The sequence below is a fragment of the Mastomys coucha genome, unplaced genomic scaffold (assembly GCF_008632895.1).
Source record: "Mastomys coucha isolate ucsf_1 unplaced genomic scaffold, UCSF_Mcou_1 pScaffold6, whole genome shotgun sequence".
NCBI lineage: Eukaryota > Metazoa > Chordata > Mammalia > Rodentia > Muridae > Mastomys > Mastomys coucha.
This window is the reverse complement of record NW_022196912.1, coordinates 31,641,488-31,661,334: the sequence shown is the minus strand read 5'-3', so window position 1 is coordinate 31,661,334 and position 19,847 is coordinate 31,641,488. Positions and strand designations below refer to the sequence as shown.

Genomic DNA, 19,847 nt, shown 5'->3' with positions numbered 1-19,847 from the left:
TTTTGACACAGAAGGGCAAGCAGTAAAAGAAACAGATACTACCTACCGGACAAGAGAGGGCTAGAACAGAGCATTTCGGAGTTCTGTCGTGGCGCTTTGGGACCTTTGGCTGTGCCTATGAAAGCAGAGAGGAGCCCAGGGTGTCCCTACACCAACCAGCACCTTAGGCACACATGGAATTTGTAATCTGACAAAGTCGCTGCTCTTCTTAGAATCTCCTCCGAGAAGTGACAGACTCCTGGTGTGGAGCAGCGCTCTGACACCAAATAGTGCTTGGGACCTGGGCGGTGATTCTAGCAGAGCTGGCTAGTTCCTGGTGCGGAAGGACAGAGATTACTGACTGCAATGAGCCATACTATCCGAGTGCCTATGGCTGACCATAGACCCTGGGGTGTGGAGTTCCACAGAAAAGTCCGTGGCAGAGCATATGGGGAGAAGAGCTAGTTTCCTGAAACGCAGACCTTCCTGGAATTCCATTCTAAACCTCCAAACACATATTCCTTTTAGAGTGGATGGGAGTTTAAAGAGCAGCTAAAGCACTGGGACCCCTGGGCCTGCGGAGCTGGTTTGGGTGGAGTTTGTAGAGGGAGTCAGGGCCTAGAACAGCTACATCCTTGCTGTCTATTGATCCCTGGCACTGACCTACCGCTGACCCCAGTCAGCTGTCATCCCTCCCTACCACCTTTCTGGAATGCCTGACCTGTCTTCTTCATGGAAGCTGGTGAGGTTTTCTGACTTCCTGACTTTGCTCCAGAGTTAGTACTGCAGAGTGGCACGTGTGCCCCCCCCCACACACACACACAGGCACACCAGGTTTCCTGGAGACCAGGTACCACTGTAACACACCGAAATAATCCTTTTAGAAGAGTTGCCCATTCTCCAGTGTTACTCCAGGACTGACCCAGTGTGATTCCTTGAGGTAGCAGGAGTTTGATTCCTAACATAGGGAGGGCATGATCATGGAGGATGTCCCCCATCCCTCCTCCCACCTGCATAATTGAAACAAACTTGGTCTTCGAAAGCTTTTAGAACAGAACATAGCTTCCAGACTCTGACTAACTTTGGCTAGAGTGGGGAAAGAAGCAAGAGATGGGGGCTGTACTTTACACAAGAGCCCCACTTGCAGCATTCCACTGGTTACTGTCTAAATAAGAGGCCCACATAAGTGTGCCTATGTGCCTGGAATCTTAGCAGCTGTCAGTATGAGCAGGATTCTGACCAAAGTGCTGACCCTCTAAGCGAAGCAGAGGGAGCTGAGATCACCCCCTTCCAAGAGCTGGGGACAACATAGAAACAAAATCCAGTCAGGCATTCCAGGACTTCACAGACTTCCTTCCACTTAGGCTAAAGGGATTTGTAGGTGCTAGTCTTAGGTTCTGATAGTAGGTAAAGCTTGGAGAATTTCCATACTAAGGTCCAAAGTTTCCCAAAAGAGTTAAACAAAATAAAACCCATGGCTATTAGCTAATATACACTTGAGAAGAGCAACAACTCTACATCAAAAGTAAAGACTCTGCCCTCAGAAGTCCTTACAACTCAGTTCTCTATTTCATTGTTCTTTTTGTCTTTCCCAAAGAAAGAAAGAGCCTTATCTCTCATCTCCTCCACCAGGTGAGTGTGTGTGTGTGTGTGTGTGTGTGTGTGTGTGTGAGAGAGAGAGAGAGAGAGAGAGAGAGAGAGAGAGAGAGAGAGAGAGAGAGAGAGAGAGAGAGAGGGAGAGAATAGGTTACCTACATTGGTGAAGCAGTGTACTGATTCTAGGCAAAGAACATGCAAGGAGGTTTTTTTCAATTTTCCTTCTACCTGGAAAAACTGACCTGGCCTTCAAGCAAGCCCTGGAACTGAGAGGACTCAGAAGGCATAGGAAGCAAGGTTGGGACCTCAGGTTTTGGCTCTCAGATCTTTTGGTTAACAAAACGGGACAGGACTGGGCATGACTATGTAAGGGGTAGGATACTGAGATCACCTCAATGGGCTTAGGTCCCTGACTACTAAGGGACTGCTTCTCAGGTCAGCCGAGAGAAGTGCTCCCTCCCACTGTGAGTCCTTTGCTAAGCGACCCCCAACCCTAAAGCGTGGCTTTCAGAAGTACTAGAGGCCAATCAGGGTCCGGTTTTCTTCTAGGTGTGATTTGGGGGAAGGAGCCCCAGTAGCCCCAGAAGCTGGACCACTCAGGTACTCTGTGCTAAGGAGAGCAGCTGCTGGGATCTTTCTGCCATCTGTTTAAGAGAAATTGGCCAGACTAAGTTGGACGTGAACTAGTGGATGGAGGGCAGGGTTCAGAGTACCTAGGAAGACATGGGCATTTTTGAAGAAGTTAAATTCGTTTAAAATTCTCCAGGATGTCATGTTTCAAACCTATTTCACGACATAGACGGCCCGTACCCAGAGGTGCTGTTGGTCACGTCAGCCCACGAGACCAGTGAAGATGAGGAAACTCCTATCCCATCTACGCCTCATTCCTGGGGTCCACAGACTCCGCCTCTCAGAACTTCCACTGACTGAGACTATAGTTTATGCTCTCATAGAGCCTGCAGCGGGTAACCGTATTCAGAGGTTACCGCTCCCATCTAACTCTCTCGCTTGGCCACTGCCTGCTGCTTGGCTCCAGGACAAAAGCCCAAGAAGTTCCAGATTCCGCGGGAATTGATCACCTGGAGAAAGGGTCCCCACTCCAGAAAAGAAGTGTTCTAGCTCTGGACCCCGCGCGCGCACTTCCAGATGCACCCTGGTCCTGGTAGAGTGGAGTCAAATCAGGATCCCCAGCCTTGTGGGAGACTCCTCTCGAAAACTGACCACGGGGGAGTGCAGTCTTTCAGCCCCGCAGCCACTGCTGCGGTTGCAGTCCTGGCTGCCTTTCCCACCCCACCCCCACCCCCAGGTTTAGCCAGGGTGATGTTGACCTCTACTTGTCCTCCTATCCTAACACCGGTCCCTTTTTGCCCATCAGGAAAGAAAAGGGCACAACCTGTTTTTAAAAAAGATTTGGGTGGTCTCCGCTTGTTTTTTAGATCCTGAACCCGTACCTCTCCACAGATACACAAAAGTGATCTCATCCTGCTAAATAGAATTTACTTAACATTTGCGAAGTGTTGCTTCTACAGCAAACTTAACTACTTTGTGGACATCTTGGGGGGAGTCTTCTCATTACCACCCTTATGCAAGATTGGAACCTTCAAATATCAAGGGGATTTAGCTTTACCCATGCATTCAATGAGATGATGAATGGTAAGGGCTCAGAGTTCCTCTGGAACCATTATAGTCAATCAGGTCAAAATCCAGCTCGGAGGAGGAGGAAGGGTTAAATTTCGGAGGTAGGCAACACAGGTTATGCACACAAGTTTGGGACCTTAATGCCTCTGAAAATCAACAAGCTAGCCAGGGTTCCGAGAAGAGAAGCCTGTGGATCATACTACTGCAGATGTTTATTGTTGTGACAGCGACAGACAAGTTACAATACCCAAACTGAAAGGGAAAGTGAACACCATTTTCCCAGACATTTCCCCGCATCCTAAGTTCCTTGAACATCTAAGCAGCTTCTAATTGTTAAACGACATAACAAGACACCTATGTGGGTACATACCTTCGTCTTTGTTTCTGTTTGAAGGAAACACAAATATACATACGGGATTACAGGAACTTTGGTCATACGCTCTTCGGTAAAATGAAAAGATGATTGCTTGTACAAAATATGGGCGAAGGGAACAGTAGAGGTTTAGAAAATGAGTGGTTAGAATCATTTTTGACACACAACCACCTGTGCTTTGGTGGAACTGAAATGTTATTTCCTCCAAGGTGGGAAGTGAGCGCATCAGAAAAGACTGGGTGTCCAGTAAAGCAAGAGAAGATAGAGAGAAAAGTTGAAAACTTGTCGTCCTGGAGTTGTGTGCAGTTGGGACAGAACCCTAGATTAGAATCACCTACCATACCCTCAGCGCTGCGTGCTGGACCCGCAAGGGGCATCGAAGGAAGGAGTGCTCGAGGTAATTAAACATTTCCAGACACTGGAGGGCTGTTACCTGCACAGCGATTTCAGGCTGCGTGGGTTCTGGCTGCGAAGTTTTTAACCATGTTCCCCGACGCAATCATGAAGAAAACGCGCCCCCTGCTGACGAGGAAGCGACATCTCTCAGTGTCCTATCCTAGAAGAGCCAAGAACTCAACTATCCCTTTTTTTATTTTACCCGAGTGGTTTTCAAATGTTTTCTTTTTCTTAACTAGGTTACAGAATTTCCCATTACTCCTTTAAAATCATGTGCACTCTCACTCTTCTAGAAGGGAGAATTTTTCCCCACCCCCTTTGAAGGTTTGTATTTTCTTTCATCAAATCAGACATTTCTGCTTTTATTTTATTTTATTTTTAATAATCTGAAGTCTTTAACATTTTTATGCCTCCAGCGCTTTCTCATTTTGGGAACCACTATGAACAAAGGTCTGGGGGAAGGTTCTGTGGTTCTCAGGGCTGGACTGGAGTGTGTCTTCTGTCCAGGCACCCTGAGGTGAGGTTGCCTCTCTCTTACTCTCTCATCATGGCTCAGTACTCACTGGAGTGCACTATCCTCACAAATCCATTTCAGACTCTCTGATGAAGCATAGGGACTGAAAAAGTATCTGTCTTGGTGAACCATTTCCCCTACATTCTTGAGGCTACTTGTGCTTTACTCTCTCCTATTTGCAGTTCCCTTTCTGTTGTTGAGTTCTCTAAGAGTGTTTTAATCGGACCCTCTCTTTTTCTTGTTTTCCATTCACAGGCTCTCTGACAGAGACCTGGACACAGAAACCCAAAGATTCTTCATGAAAACAAATCTCTGGACAGTCTCCAAGCTACAAAAGAAATGCAAGGTCTAAGACATTACAGTAGTGGCTCCTCTCTCTCTCTCTCTCTCTCTCTCTCTCTCTCTCTCTCTCTCTCTCTCTCTCTCTCTCTCTCTCTCTCCTCCATCCATGGCCTTAAAACAGGACTTTCCTGTATTCTTGGAAGTTCAGAGTTGAAATTAGACAGACCACAGAAATGTAGATTGAACACAAAAACAAAGTACCTAGATAAAGGCTCATTTCTTTCTTCTGGTCTTCTGGTGCTGAATCAGGTGATACTTTACTCCTTGGAGTAAATTATTGATAAAGTCAGACACACACACACACACACACACACACACACACACACCCCACCACCACCACCACCACCACCACCACCACCACCACTAATGGAAACAACAACAGCAACACTGCAGAGATGGACAAGCCTCTAGCAAGGGAAAGATTAATGTTCTGCCCTGCTCTAGACCTTTCTCCATCCTTCCTGCTATCTGTCATTACCTTTGCCCTACTGAAGAGTAGAATGCAGCCATTTCTTCCTCATCTTCAACTTTCAGTAAAGGGTGCCGAGGGAATGGACCTCAGCTAGATGGTTTAGGACTCTATCATATGTACCACCCTTGCCTCCGTCACTCAAAACCTCAAAGTTCTTAATTTTGATAGTGGAAGGGGTCCACATTCGTGGGCCTCCTCTGTGTTTATGTCAGGGCAACTTCTGTAGGTCATGCTGACATCTTCAGGAGGCCAGAGTGGTAGCCTAGGTCAAAGAGAAGCTATTGCCCTCTGAAACTTGGAAATCATCCTTTCTAGTGTTGCATTCTATGTGTGGTGTTCCTCCATCAAGAGACTTATATTTGAATACCAACATTGGGTTGATGTGGGCATCAGGTTAGAACTAAGAAAACTGAATAAAGGGTCTAACCCAGAGTGAGAGAACAAGCCAAGAGGGCAGCAATCTGCTTAAAAAAAATGACCTTTCTGATTTCTATAAAATCAGAAGAGGAGACATTTATATGTGTCATCTCACAGCTCAGTGGACTACCTGCACCAAAATAGAAAACACAATCCATTATGTTAACCATCCACAAAGACCAAGCATTCTTTCTCCACAGTCTAAACTACCAGAATACCAGCCCCAAACACAGCCCCATTTCCTCTGATGACTCCAGGAAAATCCATTTGCTTATAATAAATTCAGTTTCCTGCAGAGAATCTTTTCACTAGAGAGCAAAGCATTGCTCAAACACTTTGAGCAAATACAAAATATAAGAAAGATAATAGGTTACTGCGTGTTATTTTCTAATCCAAAGAATAAGTTGTGCTCTTTGGGGTGTATTTAAGTATTACTTTGTACATAATAGACTAACAATAAGGAAATGAAAACACCTTAGAACTAATTATTGAAACTGGTATATTGTAGATAAAAGAGTTATAGGGTTCTTAATTTCATTTTCTGGATACTCAGTCTATAACACATGTCCTAGGGGATTTACATAAAGGGAAAAAGAGTCATGCGTTGTAGTGGAAGGTATTCATCCTAAATTTTTGAAAATCATGGACAGCTATAAAAGACCACAAGGCTCAGAAGGATGACCGAAGAACGAACTCATGCTGTATTGGTGGCAAAGACTCACCATTTGGGGGTATCCGCAGTACAGGCTGTGTAACATAGGATATGCCAGTCTTCAGTAACCTGGCACCAAAGGCATGCGCTAAGGATAAGGAGTAATTGGCTAACACCCAGGCTGCTGAGCCCAAGAGCAGTTCAGTGAGGTAGTTCTCACTGGGGTGGTTCTAACTGAGAGTTAATGTTAAAGACTTATGAAGATGCTTCTCAAAATCTCGTGTTGCTAACTCTGAGTTTGTTAAAATGAAGTCCCCAAGTCCCATCTTCAGCACTTCTGATTTAAGACCGGAAGTGGGCCCCGGAGTCTGCCTTGTTAAAGAAAGAAAAAAGACCACAGGTAATTCTGATAAAAGTCTTTGGACAAAACACATTTGAAGAGCAACTGCCAAGCGCACAAGCACAGCTCTGCCTAATATCAGGCAGTGATGTTCCTAGAAAGGGTCCTCCACAATCCTGCAGGCACACAGGTCTTCCCAAATAGAATCCTGAGGACTGAAAAGTTAACTGGATTCAAAGGCATGGCTCTTCAGTAACACCTTATACCTCTTGCCAACTGTCTTGTTTCTATAAAAGAAAAAGGTTGAGCATGGATTTCTTCAAAAGCTGTTTAAGTTCCTAACCTCTAAAACTCCACTGCCTACTAATGGAAAAGTGTTGTTTTGAGGCAGGCTGCGCAGGTTTGTTTCTAGCCACATTGTAAGAAAGCTCTCTAGTGACAAACATGTAGGGTTTATCTGGAGACACAAGTCTCCTAGGTCTTAGAGAAATACCTATCCCTGTTCAAAACAGAATAGTAGTTTTCCTGGGAGTAAGGTGTTACTTACAATATCAGAGAATTAAACATAGTTGCCTAAGAGACAGAAGATACATGTTTTCTGAGCAGGAAGTGTGTCCAGTGTGTAAGACAAACTCTGATCTCTAAAATCATCCAAAAGGTATTTTGCCCCCTACACCCGTTAAATTGCAGCTTGCTGTGTATTCCCAGGTGCTGCATAGAGGAATTTCAGCCAGCTGAATGAGGAGCCATAGGTATGCCCGTTCATGCTGCACATTTTAGATTTTCTCCTAGATAGAGAGTTTCTCCACACAGAGGTGGTCTAGACAGCCAAATGGAAACACTAGGCTAGCTAATTGTTCTTGTGTTTAACAGGGGTCAGGATGGTAGGCACTAAACAAAAGATTTATTTGCTTTTAAAATCTGTTTTATTTTTTTTTCATTTCTTTTGACAGTACTTTCAAATTGTTTTAATAAAATGCCAATTTCCATGTTTATAATTCTACAAGTAGTAGAAATTGTTCTATGCTTTTAATTTTAGTCAGCTGTTGGGAACGTAGATAGCAACATCAACACACACACACACACACACACACACACACACGTGTTTATGGAACTGTTCATGAAGATGGCTTTGGTGAAGCTGTCCAGGAACCCCCAGTAAAACAGAAAATGCCTTTGAGTCCAGTCTCTAAAACCAGTTGAGTGACTTTGGTCATGAAGGAGCCAAGGTCACTGGAGGAAACAGGTTTCTTGTATGTGTTGCTTGCAGTAGGAGGTCACCCTTCTGTGATCCCCTTCTTACTGACAAACAAATAAGAATCAGGGCCTCTGCTATGGCTGTGGTGGTAGCTATGGCTGTGGTAGTAGCTACGGCTGTGGTGGTGGGTCCAGACCAGGAAGCCAGCTCCTAGAAGTGGAGTGGAGCTCCAGAGGGCAGTAACCAGGCATAGGGCTATTACAGACGACTTTCTCCTCTATGGAGCTGTGGAGGTACTCCAGTCCTGCCGTGAGCTGGCTGAGTTCTCTTAAGCAAACTAAGAAACCCAGCATGGTGGTTCTTTTCCCTTTAGATCTGAGAAGAGGTAGTATACAGCTTTTCCTGAAGTTACAGAGCTAGGAAATTTTGCAGTTAGGACTCAGACCAGATATGTTTGATACCAAAGCCAAGTTCCTAATGACAACACCCTGGATTCATAGTAGTCTGTTAGGAGCATCAACATTATCAGGCAGAATGCTAGGAATGCATAAGCACAAACTCTATCTCAGACCTACTTTTCCAGAATCTGAATGTTAATACAACCATTGTAGGCATAGGTAGGCACATGGATATTTGCAGTACACATCATTTTAATCCCCAGGCCCAGGCATAGTCCTGCTTTACTGTCCATTTCTAGAATAGAAGAAGAAGAAATCAAGCAGAATTCTACTGCTTAGGGGAAAAAAAAAAAACAATACAAAGGTTCTTGGAGAAGCATGAATCCTAAAGTTGCTCACACTTCTATTTTGGCCCCAGAGTAAGTCAATGCCAATTGGCCATCAACCTGACTGGCTCTATCCCAAGTGGCCTCCCCCATCCCTGGTTCCTGGAATTCAGGTTGCCTGAGCAAAGAGTCTCTTAGAAAGACCAGAAGCTTCTACATGAAAAATGGCAGGCTTCCAAACTTGTATTCCTGAAAGTAGGAGCCAAAGATGAGCCAGAGTCCAATGGTAATTGGGTAGTAATGGGGCCTGCCCCACCCTCCAGCATCTTAGCATAGTGGCTCATAGATTCTTGGTGGAGGCACACAATTAACACAGTTACATATAAGACATTGATGATGTCTGTGCATTGTTAAGGCTATCATACTAATCTGGGCACAGCACCATTTTTAAATTTAAGAGGAATTGCTAATTAGCAGTGTTAAAATTATGCAAAGGATTGATGCCTTGGAAATCACAATGTTTGTAAATGTGCTGTCTCTTGGATCCTCCAGATCTCTGTCAAACTCAATGTGTTTATTATATCATTGCCAGTTGATGCTTTACCAACAAAAAGGAAGTCAGTTACAGTGAGTGTATTCCATCTCTTTCACCTCATATTTTTACAATCAAATGTAGATGATGCCTAGATTGGGGCAAAGAACTGAGAGCCTAGCTTTGGAAAGCATCTGAGGGTATTGTGGTCTGGGTAGAGTCCAGAAGGCATTGTCTCTCTCTTTCTGAGTGTATCTTCTAATCTGAGAGCCCCATATATTCAGCTGGTTCTTTCTAACCATCTTCTTATTTGGAGTTTGAGGGAGGTGGGGATGGCAACCATCAACACATCAGGGGATTGCGCATTTTAAGAGGAATATCTGGAAAGAATCATGTTTAAGCAGAGAAATGGTAGAATTCCCACTATTAAAACACTGTATATAAAATGTTAGGGGGAGACTTACACTTATCATCTTTGACATGCCCATTTCAAAGTTAAGAATTTTGATGCCCAAAATATGACTCATCCAGCAACAAAGCTGCAACTGGAGACCAGCTTTCCCTGCAATGGGTAAGTGGCCTTTGAATTCACTACACACTCCCCAGGTTTGTGATTTAAATCTTGAAGGGGGGCTGGCTCACCAATGGCCTCTGTTTACTTTATTTGTATAGGACAAGGCCACATTCTGCAATGATGCTTCTGGTGAGGGGCTCCTTGTAGGTACACAAGGATGCACAGATGCAAGTATGCCTGTGCCTGGGGGTTGGATGATTGCTGTTCATTGTAGCAGCTTTATGAAAACATTAAATGTCATTACTTATTTCTTCATGTCCAAAATGTATACTTCAACATTTTTCTTCTGTAGACAAGTGTCGCTTTTACTGCAATCTTCAGGCCAGATGTTCTTGGTATAAGTGGTAACAGCTGCCATGCTGGCAAGAGTGTGGCTCCAGCCAAGTCACTTACCAAAAGGGCCCCAGAGCTGTCTGTTCAAGAACACTAACATGGCAGAAGAAACCCATACCTGGCCCTCCCAAGCTTCTTGGGAAACCTTGTGAAGTCTCGTACAGGGGGCTTGGGGAGGGCATGCTGCCAAACCCAGGCCTGTGTTTGCTTCTTCCTTGGTGATGAGCTGGGGATGCAGGCCAGGGAGAGCCAACTCCTTCCCTTCAGGCCTCATTCAAAGCATTTGTAGTGCCATCACCCATTACCCACATCCTCATTTGTCTGGAGACCAAGTCGCTGCCCTTGCATTCTGTCACACTTACCGCAGCCTCCTATGATCTCAAGTTGACATTGTATTGTTTTTGAATTTTACTCAACTCACAGCCGCCTGGTAGCATTTATCTTCTCAGCTCCTTTGGGCCTTGAAGAATTCCTCAGTAAGGTCCTATCTCAGTGTCAGCATTTCCAGAAAATATAAGTACATTTTGCTTCCACCTCCATCTAAACCCAGAGACTTGATTCAGCCAAAAAGTAATTTTTGCTTTTGCATATTTTTTTTTGTGAATGGCCCGTTATCCAAAAAATTGTCACCTTGTCAAGAAAGGTTGACTTTATAAGATTCCAAAAGTCATGGAAGAGCAAACAGACATGAACACAGCCTTCATATCGCACAACAGAGCTGTGGGTGGCTGTAGCAGGATGCTTCCTCCAAGAGATAGCAAGCTCATTCAGACTAAGTCCTGGTTCCATCCCATGGGAGTGAAGCCATTGCCAACAGGAATAAATCATTAGGTGTTGAATCTGGCTGCATGGAAACAAAGGATGGATGTCTTCCTAGACCTAAGTGTTCACTTCAAGAGGCCACTAGTTGGCAGTGGCCATTGACCCTGGACCTCCATGATTAGCCCAGACACAGTCAGTCTGTCCAGATCCTCTGTATGGGATGAAGCAACTTCTTCCCTATAGATCAACAAGTGGTAGAAAACACTGGGCTTTGAGACGGTGTAGGACAGTTTCTCATCCTGACTTTGTCTTTTTCTGCTGCTTAGTCTTGGACAAACTGCTTAACCACTTGAAACTTCCATTTCCCATCTGTAAAATGGGAAGTACACATGGTCTATGATTTTGTTGTGATTGATGTGCCTAGCATTCGTAGCTTCTGGCATAAAGAGATTAACTGCTTCTTCTTGCCAGTTTCTTCACCTCTTCAACCAAACAGTGTTTAGGGAGGAGTCTATTCTCAAATTCAGGACTGTTTCCAAGGCTGATGCTATAATATGTATATATACATATATATACATATTATAATAAATACATACAATATAGCTGATGCTATAAGATATATATATGTGTATATATATATATATATATATATATATATATATATATATATAACACATACACGCACAGAGAGAGGCTTCTCAGTTATGCTTTCTGATAATGGAGTTTTGGAAACTCTTAGCCATGCAGGAGGGGGCCTTAGGAGGAGACTAGAAGGCAGTTTGCTCTCATTTCTGTCCATGTTGCTATAGCAATGGGACTTTACCCAGCATCACCAACTTGCAGCTTCTTCCTTTGCCCCATTACATTACTGTCACTTAGTGGTCAGTGCCTTGTCCCAGACACTATAGACTTCTTACTCTAAGCTCTGAAAGCCTCCCCTCTCCACAAGGCTCAGTCCAATGCTTTCTGCAGTATCTAGCGTCTGAGCTTTTAGATTCTGATAACACCAAGTGACACCTTTGTTCCCTCACTCTGACATTGGTGCCCTCCCTTCTCTCCCTCCTAGTGCTACAACTCTATCATCTGATCAAGCCAATTTATAGATCAATTTCTCTCTGTTGAGATGCTCTGTGTGGCTTGTTTACCTGGCCAGGTCCTGACTGTCACAGGGACTGTGTGTCCCAGTTTGCTGTGATTGTTCTCATTCACTCTTTTTTTTTCCCTCGCATCTTGTCTAATTTAGCTTTTGTCCCAGACAAAAATGTCCTGATTTTGATGATCAATTGTAAAGCCACTCGAGGTATATTGCTCCCAATCAATAGGCTATGGAAGCAGAACTTTATGTACCTGCACATAGTAGGCTTCTTTTGACATATTTTAAATTAATGGTTGGCATAGAACATAGTGAGTGTCACTGTGACTTTTCCATACACATGTTCAATTTATTGTTTTCTTTTTTAAATTTTAATTTTCTCTGAGTATTTCCATTATAAATGGGCACTGGGCTTCAGAAAAATTTTTCCGAAGACACTGAACACATTTTTCCCCACCCTCCATGTTCCTGGACCCACCCCATTCTCCCCTACTCCCTTTGTCCTCTGCTCTTCCAGACAGTTTTATTTCTACTTTCATGTCATATGTATAATTACACATATGTGGCCTATATGTATATAAATATATAATATATAAATATATGTATATAAAGTCTAGGAACCACATATGAGAGAACACATACAATATTTTTCTTACCAAGACTGGTTTAATTCACTTAATGTAATTATCTCCAGTTGCATCCACTTTTCGGTAAATGACACAGCTTTATTCTTCTTTATGGCTGAGGAATTTTCCATTGTATATAAAAGTTATGTTTTCTTTCTCCATTCTCTGTTGTTGGACATCTAGCTGGTTCGGCATGTAGCTGTTGAGAATGGTGCTGCGTTGAACTTTGATGTGCAAGTGACTAGGCTTCTTGTAGGTTTCTATAGTTCTTCTTGGATTCAGAGCCACATTTGTTTGCTCTCCTTTTTCAAGGGCTGGTCTTTGACAGTGACTTGCTGCTGGGGTTGCAGAAGCATTGCCTACCACATCTTCCTTATAATTTTGCAGTCATTGCGTGACTACGGCATTCATGTTCCTGTCCCAGACGGACCTTTGAAGGAAATACATCTCTAATCTAGAATACCTCATGTATAGAGACTTTTTATTTTGAACATATTTATAATATTTTAAAATATTTAAAAAATAATTTTCATAAAATGGTTGGTCTTAGTTCCTGTGCAATCTAAATGTGGCTGGAGTCAATATCCTCACTGAGACGTCAATCAAGGAGTTCTATTTGACTGACAGAATACTCTGTGCTTTTCTTAGTTTCTCACGCTGTGCCATTTTCTGCTCAGGCATCACTTGCCCCTGTCACAAGCTGGCTTCCACCCCTCTCACTTCTAATGGGTGCTGAATATTTTCCCAGCTCATTTTAACACCTGTCACTTGTCGATTGTGTTTAGGGTCTTCAAAAGAAGATTTTATATTACAGTCCCTTTGAAGGCATCCTGAACTTGACTATTTGATAGTGTCCCTTCTAGACATGTTTATTCTTTGAATACCTCTTGGAATGCATCAATGTTCTTTTTCACTCAAGTGTCCAAGCTTCATCAAGTTCATACCCATGCCCTACTCTTCCCTTCCCTACCACCGGCCCTACTCTTCCCTTCCCTACCACCGAAGCTCACTCAAGTTGGGAATTTTTCTACTTCTTTATATTGTTCATACTGTTTTTCTAATCTTGGAGTTCACTTCTTCCCATTGACCCTAAATGTCCCTCTACATCATCCTTCTAAAGCCTCTTCTGAGACACAAGGCTGAGCCAAGTGTCCTTCTTCTGTACCACTATTGTCCTCTGTCACAAACCCTATCATCGCACTTACCAAATTATGTTGAGACCATCCCTTATGTGGCCATCCTTTCTAGTAGGCTTCCCCATAAGCATCAAGGATAAATGATGTGTCTCATGTGCCTCAGTACTCACTGTGCCTAGCACAATGCCTGTCACAGCAGAAGCCCTTGATAAATGTCTGTTGACCTAAACTTAATATGTTTGTGCTGAATGACTGAGTGACATTCCATGAGCTGCCATTTTTTTCTCCCCTGGACACATATTTATCTCCTTCTTCCCCTGCCAAAACCCCAAAGATTGCTCCACTCTGCTGTATAATCTTTCTGTCAGGTCTCTGACATACAAAGCACATGTAATCATTCCATTATGAGGCCTGGCACTAAGATTCAGCCAAGTGTTCAGATTTATTAGAACTTGTACCAGGAAACCAGGGAGGCAGGGGCTTAGAAGGATTTCCCAAAGGGGTAGAAATGCTTCTGGACATCAAGGCAATTCTTAACTCCACTGGGAGCCTCAGCTATCCTTACAGATTGTGTTGCGTCATCTTCCTTTTAGAATGTGGGCAGGCCACTGCTATGCTCTGATACGGAGCAAGCAGTCTATCCTTCCCCCTTTTGTGAATATACCACAAAAACAACAAGAATGTATTGAACCATGGACTTGCCATTTGGAGGTAATGACAAGATGAAGAGAGTTTGAACATCTATTCACTTGAAAGAACATGTTTTGCCTGGAGTAGTTTGCTAATTTGGCATGTTTGTGTGTTCCTCCATGAGGAAAGGCAAGGTACAGGGGGCAGATCATATATACTCACCATGCATTCCAGCATCCTTCAAGGATTTGATTCTCCCTGTTGTCGAGGGAATGTGCCTTAGACAAGAGCCTGTCTAAATCCAAATCCCGTCTAAACCTTCAGGCTCAACTAATCCTACCTCCTCTAAAAAGCTTCACCAGACATTTCAATCTCTAAGCCTTTGTCTTGACATTCTGAAAACAAATGATGGCTGTATTACTTACTTTCCTTGTTGCTGTAATAAAATACCCAACAGAAGTACAAAAGCAACTTTAAGAAGGATAGGTTTATTTCAACTCAGCTTTAGGGTATGGCCCTCTGTGATAGAAATGTGTATGGGTAAGTGTGAATCTATTGATGATAACAGAAGCAGCAGGCAGATGATCCCATCAGGAAGCAAGTAGGTCAGTCCATGTTGGTACTCAGATTGCCTTCTTTTTTCTTTTGCTCAGTTTGGGGATTTAGCCCATGAAATGGCACCAATCACATGTAGTGTGGTTCAGTTACACCTCCCTGGGAACACCCTCACAGACAATCCTAGAGACATGTGTCCTAGGTGATTCCATATCTAGACAAATTGAGAATGAAGATTAGATTCTACAGTGCCCATTGTAGCACCCCATTGACTTGCCTTAAAGGGATAGGTTAGTGTGAAAAACCCTCAGCTGTGATTTGAATAGTTCACCTACTTTAAGTTTTTTTTTTTGTGTGTGTGACATTTTCTAAATCATTTTCACTAAGTGGAATTTTCCCCCTTTTTCCTCTTTTTCTTCTCCCCTTTCCTCTCCTCTTGCACATGTCTCTCCCACTATTATATTGTACAAAGTAACTGCTCAAATGCTTCATGTCAACTTTTATGGGAAAGATCAAATGACATATATGGGAAAATACTATGAGGACTGTAAAGCATAACCTAGCAAAGGGTCTCCGTTAGAAGGAGAGCTTCATAGAACCAAAAGCCTTATTCCACTGCCTCTTCCTGCCTCCAAGATGTGTGGCAGCGAAGGGCAGGGAGTAGCTGCTAAAACACTAAGAGACCTGGGAAGAAATCTTCTTGGGTCTCAAAAATAACTTTAGGACTATTAATAGCAAGTGTAAAGATGAGATCAAATTGCCAAAGTCCCAAGATTGAAATTAAATTTTAATTAAATGAGTAGTTATTGCCAAAATGTTTGTTAAAGGGGGCCTGAATACAAAGGAAGAGTAAGTGGGATGACAAAATTCTGGGTATAATCAGAACATTTGGTCATTATTATTCAATTTACAGTTAACAATTAGTATGAATATCAGATATCATGTACTTTACACAGAATTATACTGCCCCACCTGGAGATTCATCCCATATACAGGCTGTTGAGGATGCTGGGAAGTGCTTGCTGACAGGAGCCTGATTTGGCTGTCTCCTGAGAGGCTCTGGCAGAGGCAGACGCTTGCAGCCAACTATTGGACTGACTGAGAGCAGAGTCCCTGATAGAGGAGTTAGAGAAGGGACTGAAGGAACTGAGGGGGTTTGCAGCCCCATGGGGGAGCAACAGTGTCAACTGACCAGACCCTCAGAGCTCCTAGGGACTGGACCACCAACCAAAGAGTATCCATGGAGAGACCCATGTATCCACCTGCATATGTGACAGAGGTTGGCCTTGTTGGAAATCAGTAGGAGGAGAGGCCTTGGGCCTGAGGTGGTTCGATGCCCCAGGGTAGGGGAGTGGGTAGATGGGTAGATGGGCACCCTCATTCAGGCAGGGGAAGGAAGGAGGGGATAAGGGTTTTCCGAAGGGAAGAACATTGGAAATGCAAATAAAGAAAATATCCAATAAAAAAAAAGAAACAGGGAAAATGAACAAACAAAAACAAATAAACAAACAAAATAAGTCTTTCCTGATCAGTTAAGTCCATTGCCTCTTTCTGCTTTCTAGGGCCATGTTGTCCTTCAGGAGAGAGTCAAGCTTTCTAGAAAACAACCGCTTTACACAACAGCCAGGTAGCACAGCAGGGAAAGACCAGAGGAACTATTGGGATATGAGTATGTTTTCCTACTCATGGCTGAAAACATACTCCGGAAGTATGTAAATAGAGGAAGAGACGGCATCTATGGAACTAGAAGCTCTTCTAGGAAAAATGTTTTCAAAGCTTATAGTTCTAGCAGGAAATACCTTCTGATGAGACTTTTTTAAGGTCTCAAAAAGAACTGTAGGACTTTTAATAGCAAGTATAAAGATGAAATAAAATTGCCAAAACTATAAATAAAATATGAAAAAATTTAATCAGTTATGTTAGGAAAAAGACAAAGTTACTTTTCTCTCCTTTGTATAAAAATCTCTTATATCAAAGAATGTGTAGCTGGGAGTGTAGAAGGAAATCTGTTATGGAGATGTATGAGGTAATTAATTATTTAAATAGTGTTTTTCTTCTGTGTTATATATATGATATTTGCCGTCTTTGAATATTATATACCTTTTTGCACTTTTTTCTCAATCTTAATGAATATTCTCATTCATAGCTAATTTTGTTTGCAATTTTGAATAATATGTGTTTTGTCATTTTGTCTTGTAAAGATCACTTTACAAATCAGGCTTCTAAACCTGGTTTTTATCTTGGGATTAATCTATCTTGCAACCCACCATTTTTTTTTCATAAATGGCTAATTTCATTAGTGTGTAAATGCAGTGCTGGGGCTTATGACCAGAAGTAGAGTCATTGGCATCCTAGGAGGGATGATGCTTAAGGTCTTGAGGGACCTAGACTGCTCCCTGGTAGATGCCTGTCTCCTCTACAGAGTCTGGTGGTGCGGATTTAAACACCCTGATATGATGGCAGCTTGTGTGAGTGAGAATTGGGGCTGTCCACCTCTGTATGCTCCTTCTTCATCCATTTGTGCTTATTACAAAATAGCACAGAGAAGTACTTTTTAAACAATAGAAACTTATTTTTCACAGCTCACAGGAAGTCCAGAATGAAGAAAGTGCCAGCAAAATTGGTGTTTGGAGGATGTCTGCTTTCTCTGCAAGGTGATCGAGGGCTGTATCTTTTGGAAGGGCCAAACATTATGTCCTCAAAAGAGTGGAAGTAACAGGAAGCAAAAAATGTGCTTTCCTAGTTCCTTTCAGGCCTTTTATAAGAGGAGTTCTCATGACATAATTAGCCTCTAAAAGCCCTACATCTTAATACCATTGCATTAAGTTTCAACCTGAAATTTGGAGGGGACACAAATATTCAAACCACAGTATTGTGCTTCATGAGGGTTTGGGTGACATGCTTCAAGTAAAGTTCAGAATGTAAGGAGAAGCCCAGGGCCAGTGTGTGGACAGTATATGACCTCAGGGGGGGACAGAAGAAGTGAGGGGAATGCCTGTCAAAACTAGACAGAGGGAACCTTTTGAACAGCTCCAAACCACCTCCAGATGGCTTGGAAGTGGCTATAAGCAGCACTTAGTGGAACCTGAGATCTTGCCTGATGCCAAGCATGGGCTCACAGTGTGGGGGAATGGCTACATCCTCTAACCCTTAAAAGCTGGACCTAGGGCAGTACCACTTAAGAAAAGTTTGTGGGAGTTATTATACAGGGTTTGGAAGATTCGGTCCATACCAATACTAGGTGCCTGTTTTCAAGCACAGATGCTCTTATGTCTAACACATTTCAGTTTTAAATTTTTGGACAAGGACTAAAAATATGCTTTGGGCATTGATTAATGAAAGACAAAGATATTAGAGTTAGACCATGGGTTTTTTGTTTTGTTTTGTTTTTGTTTTTGTTCTTAGTTTTTTTGTTTTTGTTTTTTGAGAGAGGTAGAGGGAGAGGGAGCGAGGGAAAGGGAGAGGGAGAGAGGGAGAGGGAGAGAAGGAGATGGCCAGAGGGGGAGAGAGAACACATCTTCTCATAAGAGGGTGACTCACACGAATTAAAGAGGCCAGCAACTCCCAAGATCTGCAGTCACCAAGCTGGAGTTCCAGGAAACTAAGGCAGCCATTTAAGTCCAAGTTCAAAAGCTCAATTGAAGAAAACCTAAGATACTGTTCTTACTCCCCAAGCCATGGGCTAAGCACTCTTAGCCTCATTGGCTTCTACCATAACCTGTTCCTCTACTTGTTGTTTGCATGGTTTCTTGGTTGCACCTTAAATTCATAAATAAACTTGAAGTTCTCAAGGGCAAGAAATGTACCTCTCATATACACCATTGACCATAAGTTGAGCTTATTAAATCCTACGTAATTTACAGTCAAGCCCTGAAGTGTTTGTTGTGTTCTATACAGAAAAACAGCCTCCTCCTATAGAGGAGATCTAAAATGCTTAACAACCCTAAAACAATTGGCTTCAAACATCAAGAAAAATATAGATAAATACACAGATTCATGACTGACAGTAATTAATGTCATTAATTGTTGTCTGACAGTGTCTCCCTCATAAAATTTCTTTCAGAAAAGTACTTTTCTGTCCCTAATAATGTTTTATGTAGACAAATGGAATACAGCAGTTTTAAAAATATAATCATCCATCATTTGATTTCTTTTTCTTATGTGTTTTATAATCTCCATGTACAACAAAGAAATTGAGTTAATTTTTTATTTTATTTTTTTTATTTTTTTGTTTTTCGATTGAGTTAATTTTTTATTTCATTTCATATATAACTAATTTTTTAATTGAGATTACTTAACAGGTACCATCACTTTCTATTTAGCAGAAGAAAGGTTATGGGGGATGATTAACTTGAAATCTGCAGCATGGGAAAATCTAAGGTTTAAGACCTTATGTTTCTATTGAAAAGAAAATCAAAGACTTTGGACTGTACATGAAGCAAGGGAATCAGAGAAGCCAAGTTGCTCTAAAATCACATCCAGGGACTTAAATTTTAAGAACGCAAAAGAATATCACATGGGGATTCTTCCAACTGGAGTAGAGAGAGTTTATTTCCAAAGAGTTATTCTATTTTGGGTAGGTAGATTACATACTTGGAACTTGGAAGGATAAGGAATAGACAGGTGTTCTAATCTCCTCATCAATAGCTCATACATCTACTCTGATTCACGAAAGCCAACAGGAAGGATATACAAGGAACGGTGATTCTGGCCCTTTAATGAGAGCTTCTAAATTGGGGCTTCTCTCAAATAGCCAAGTCCTGGAACTGACCCACACTTATAACTTGACCTTATTTTTTAATACTTTAGCCCTGACAACTCTGCTGTACTTTTCTGTGCCAATCCATACAGATTTCAATAGACCCACTGGCAGCAGCCCCTTCCTTGGTGAGCCCTAAGGGCTCCTGGTAATGTAGTGCCCCTTGTAGATAGAAATACAGGAAAGTAGAGTTGGAATATGTTTCC

The 19,847-nt window shown here is 42.5% G+C and overlaps 1 long non-coding RNA gene across 1 annotated transcript; it reads left to right on the top strand.

The window, feature by feature from the left end:
* Positions 1-3,795: 3,795 nt before the first annotated feature.
* Positions 3,796-10,001, top strand: LOC116080161. The gene is made up of 3 exons (XR_004114338.1): positions 3,796-3,983; positions 9,669-9,744; positions 9,846-10,001. It is a non-coding gene; the product is annotated as an uncharacterized LOC116080161 (long non-coding RNA).
* Positions 10,002-19,847: the final 9,846 nt, after the last annotated feature.